The sequence below is a fragment of the Pelophylax lessonae genome, assembly GCF_965119305.1.
Source record: "Pelophylax lessonae genome assembly, chromosome: 1".
Taxonomy (NCBI): Eukaryota; Metazoa; Chordata; class Amphibia; order Anura; family Ranidae; genus Pelophylax; species Pelophylax lessonae.
Window position 1 is genome coordinate 891,289,151 of NC_138768.1, and position 6,000 is coordinate 891,295,150.

Consider the following 6,000-nt stretch of genomic DNA (forward strand, 5'->3'; position numbering starts at 1 on the left):
GATTTTTAGTGGGACTGCGACATTGCGGCGGACAGATCGGACCCCAGACTGACATTTTTTACACTTTTAGGGGTACCAGTGACATTACTACAGTAATCAGTGCTAAACATATGCACTGTCACTGTAATAATGACACTGGCAGGGAAGGGGTTAACAGTACAGGTGATCAAGGGGTTAAATGTGACCCTAGGGGAATTATTCTAACTGTATGGGAGCGTGGCTTCTGAGATGACCATAGAGACATGTAATCCTATATAGAAGGATCTCTATGATCATCCCAGGGAGAAGGACGGTCGGCTGTGTTTACGTTCTTTTCCCTCAGCGGGGAACGATCGAGAGCGTCATTGCAGCAATCGGAGCCGCCTGACACACGCATCGGCTTCCCCGCTGGCTGGCGCGCGCTCGCCCCCTAGCTCCTCCCAGGCACATGGTGTACGTATACGCAGTTCTGCCTGGGAGAGCCGCTCTGCCGCCGTATAAATACAGTATGGGGGCGCCAACTGGTTAACCTATGCAGTGCTGCCTTCAATTTAAGTGTTGTGCTTAAATAATATGTGAGGTTTGTAGATGAGGCGCTGCTACTAAATAGTCATTTCCTATACTTCAATATTCTATTTCTTATAGAAAAATCTATATTTATATTAAAGTGCAAAAATATCTGCAGAAATCCAATTCTATGAAATCTATGTGTGAATCTATAAATAACTCTGCATGTGAATGATCTCTTACTGGTGAATATATAAAGTGCAAAAAATGTGCAAAAATAATTCAGCATTAAATAGAATTATCCGGAGTAAATTTCCTGTGCATGCGGATCAATTTATAATTGGGAATAAATTAAAAAATGTAAAAAAATTAAAATCCAATGAATATCAATTCATATATAAATAGTTGCTGAGTCTCTTCATTTAGAAACGTCTCCCAAAGTGTTGTGCGCCCCAATAGATAATAAGATTCTGTGCTTAGCTCCACCCCTTTTAGGAAATAATGGCCGTTCAGCGGATGTATTCAGGCCTCTAGGACCTCCCCCACCTGATATACTTAGTGATCCCCACTGTAGATGGAGGAGATCCCATGCAGACATTCCGGGTGCAATGCTGAACTCTCTCATAAAATCTTCATTGGGCAATGCTGTTTATTAATAATGATAAAAGTGCGAAGATCAGATAAAAAAACTCCCATTTCTGAGCGCCTCCAGCGGTAGAACTACATTGGTGTGTAGACTGTCTGATAATAGCGCTCCGCAGTAGTGTGCGTTCCACTTTGTGTTCCACCTCCCCCGGACGTCCTGGTGGAACGCACGCTACTGCGGAGCGCTATTATCAGACAGTCTACACACCAATGTAGTTCTACCGCTGGAGGCGCTCAGAAATGGGAGTTTTTTTATCTGATCTTCGCACTTTTATCATTATTAATAAACATTGAAGAGTAATGAGGAGAAGGTGAATATACCAAATCCCACAGACACAGCGCTCCCTATAAATTCAAATCACCAGATACAATAATGGCTGCCAGACCTATTATTGTTAGCTAAATAAATATCCTCTATATATAATCAGGGATATATAAATAATGGGAGGGGGGTTGGGTTCAATTAGTAAGTAAATGAAGTAAATAAAAAGGTGGAGTACATAAATACCCTATGAATGTTCAGGGATAGGAGAGTGATGGAGACAATTATAATATAGACAAATGAAATAAAAATAATAAGTGATATATATATATATATATATATATATATATATATATATATATATATATATATATATATATATATATATACAGTGGGTACGGAAAGTATTCAGACCCCCTTAAATTTTTCACTCTTTGTTATATTGCAGCCATTTGCTAAAATCATTTAAGTTCATTCTTCTTCCTCATGAATGTACACATAGCACCCCATACTGACAGAAAAACACAGAATTGTTGACATTGTTGCAGATTTATTAAAAAAGAAAAACTGAAATATCACATGGTCCTAAGTATTCAGACCCTTTGCTATGACACTCATATATTTAACTCAGGTGCTTTCCATTTCTTCTGATCATTCTTGAGATGGTTCTACACCTTCATTTGAGTCCAGCTGTGTTTGATTTTACTGATTGGACTTGATTAGGAAAGCCACACACCTGTCTATATAAGACCTTCCAGATCACAATGCATGTCAGAGCAAATGAGAATCATGAGGTCAAAGGAACTGCCTGAAGAGCTCAGAGACAGAATTGTGGCAAGGCACAGATCTGGCCAAGGTTACAAAAAGATTTCTGCTGCACTTAAGGTTCCTAAGAGCACAGTGGCCTCCATAATCCTCAAATGGAAGACGTTTGGGACGACCAGAACCCTTCCTAGAGCTGGCTGTCCGGCCAAACTGAGCTATCGGGGGAGATGAGCCTTGGTGAGAGAGGTAAAGAAGAACCCAAAGATCACTGTGGCTGAGCTCCAGAGATGCAGTCAGGAGATGGGAGAAAGTTGTAGAAAGTCAACCATCACTGCAGCCCTCCACCAGTCGGGGCTTTATGGCAGAGTGGCCCGACGGAAGCCTCTCCTCAGTGTAAGACACATGAAAGCCCGCATGGAGTTTGCTAAAAAACACCTGAAGGACTCCAAGATAGTGAGAAATAAGATTCTCTGGTCTGATGAGACCAAAATAGAACTTTTTGGCCTTAATTCTAAGCGGTATGTGTGGAGAAAACCAGGCACTGCTCATCACCTGTCCAATACAGTCCCAACAGTGAAGCATGGTGGTGGCAGCATCATGCTGTGGGGGTGTTTTTCAGCTGCAGGGACAGGACGACTGGTTGCAATCGAGGGAAAGATGAATGCGGCCAAGTACAGGGATATCCTGGACAAAAACCTTCTCCAGAGTGCTCTGGACCTCAGACTGGGCCGAAGGTTTACCTTCCAACAAGAAAATGACCCTAAGCACACAGCTAAAATAACGAAGGAGTGGCTTCACAACAACTCCGTGACTGTTCTTGAATGGCCCAGCCAGAGCCCTGACTTAAACCCAATTGAGCATCTCTGGAGAGACCTAAAAATGGCTGTCCACCAACGTTTACCATCCAACCTGACAGAACTGGAGAGGATCTGCAAGGAGGAATGGCAGAGGATCCCCAAATCCAGGTGTGAAAGACTTGTTGCATCTTTCCCAAAAAGACTCCTGGCTGTATTAGATCAAAAGGGGGCTTCTACTAAATACTGAGCAAAGGGTCTGAATACTTAGGACCATGTGATATTTCAGTTTTTCTTTTTTAATAAATCTGCAACAATGTCAACAATTCTGTGTTTTTCTGTCAGTATGGGGTGCTATGTGTACATTCATGAGGAAGAAGAATGAACTTAAATGATTTTAGCAAATGGCTGCAATATAACAAAGAGTGAAAAATTTAAGGGGGTCTGAATACTTTCCGTACCCACTGTATACCTGTGAACGGTGCCCACCAATCCAATAACGTGCAATGGTGCAATAGGAAATATATATCACAATGTGAAAAGTATATATATAACACCTGTAAAAAGGTGATCACCAAAATGATATATTAATAAGTGCAAATAAATAAAGATAAAATTACAAAAAATTGTATTCAACAATACTACTTGTGACAGTAAGAGTCCAAAGTCTGATTATAGTCCCACTGGATTGGTAAATAAAATGGTGTTATGGGCCATACACACTATACAATTGTCTTTAGACATATACTATGAGGTCAGACCTAAACACTTTCAATTTGTTTTCAGTCAGACCGGCCCTTGCACTACATAGTTGAAGGTAAATCTAAAGGAAATCTAAAACAAAAGTTGTATAGTGTGTATCCAGCCTTACTCCCAAAGGAGATAGTAATCCATGAGTTCATGCAGGGGGTAGAGGCCAGGATCACCACGTGTGGACCAAACTCACCAAATGAAGTGGATCCTCTCTTGCCTTACGGCAGGGGGATCATACAGGCTTGAGTGGTCTCCGTGGCCAATGGATCTGTGGCGTCCGGGATCGACCTCCCTTTCCTCTTTCCTCTCGTATCCCAGGTGGCTCAATGCATGAATGAAAAGGAATGGATCCTCATAGTGATTTCCATAAAAATGTTTTATTTTTAAAAATAAATACAAATAAAAGTACAAATAAAAGCATAAAAAAAGGGCTTCCGAAACGGAGGGGACCACAACCTCTGTAAGAGGGGTGAAAAATGTCCCAAGAGTTTGAACTAACGGCGTGCGTTCCACCTGCAACTTCCACCCCGAAAGTCACATGGTCTACGTGTGTTCCAAATTGACGCGTATCGTCATGGGGTGTGACGTCTTCAGAAGAGGTATCTGGTTATTTGAATTGATAGCGAGCGCTGTGTCTGTGGGATAAGGTATATTCACCTTCTCCTCATTACTCTTCAATATTCTTTGGCTTTAGCAGGCCTGGGTCACAGCAGCTGCTTACCCTTTGTTTATTATTATATATTTCCTTCCATTTACTCATTCATTACTTTAGTAATACACAATCCAGATCCCTGGCGCGGGTGATTTAACAAATTAAACATTATTAATAAACAGCATTGTGCAATGAAGATTTAATCTAATTTAATGTTTATGAGAGAGTATAGCATTCCTTGTACTATGAATAAAAGTGATCAAAAATGCAAATAAATAAATAAATAAATAAAACAGTGTAAAAAAATAAAAGATAACATAAATAGGAAAAAAAAATTTAAAGCGCCCCATCCCCGAAAGCTTGCGCGCAGAAGCGAACGCATACGCAAGTCACGTCCACATATGTAAACGATGTTCAAACCACACATGTGAGGTATCGCCGCAATCATTAGAGTGAGGGAAATTAGAGCCCTAGATCTCCTCTGTAACTCTAAACTGGTAACCTATAGAAATGTTTAAATTGTCGCCTATGGGGATTTTGAAGTACCAATGTTTGTCGCCATTCCACGAGCGTGCACAATTTGAAGCATGACATGTTAGGTATTTATTTATTCGGCATAACATTACCTTTCACATTATAGAAAAAAATTGGGCTAACTTTACTGTTTTCTTAGTTTTTTATTCAAAAAAGTGAATTTGTTCCCTAAAAAAAATGCATTTGTAAGACCGCTGTGCAAATACAGTGTGATAAAAAATATTGCAATGATCTCCATTTTATTCTCTAGGGTCTCTGCTAAAAAAACACACACACACATATATATATATATATATATATATATATATATATGTATATATATATATATATATAATGTTTGGGGGTTCTAAAGTCATTTTCTAGCAAAAAAAAAATGATTTTAACTTGTAAACAACAAGTGTCAGAAATAGGCTGGGTCCAGAAGGTGTTAATTACAATTATTATAAAAAATATTATAAACATTAAAAATAATTACTATTAATTGTAGAAAATATGATATGATTTACTAATGATGAAATGACATGACTAAGTGCTTATATGCTAATGTTAGGTTCTTTATATAATAACAGATTCTCTGTCTAGAATGACTTTACAGAAAGATGTTATTAGAAGAAATTGTTGTTCTCCGGATCCTTGGAAGGTCTTGTTGGGGAACATAGAGACAGTTGGTCTCCTTCTTCTACAATGAGGGATTTGGGAGTCTGATAAGGTGTTCAGAGATAACAGAAATTAATGTCTCTTGTAATGAATGATGTGCTGCTTGTACAAATTTTTCACTGAATGATTTCATCTGTAAAATGTTGATGTTTGGGACGGTCCTCCATGACAACTGTCCAGGATTGGGGGGTAAAAGCCTCCCGTTTGATGAAGAGGTCAGATCCTTGGCCCACCTGCCATGTCTAAGGATCTCTGCACACCTTCATCTCTCTACTTTCTAATCTTTACTTTTACTTTGTAACTCTTCTCTTCTAAATAAACTTCCAGAACCTTCACCGGTATCAGAGGTCGTCATTTCCTCATCACATTCCAAAAGAACTTCGTAATCCCGATGGAACACATCCATCATTTTATTGGGAGACACAAGGCTTCCTATGGTCAGGATTGTCCTA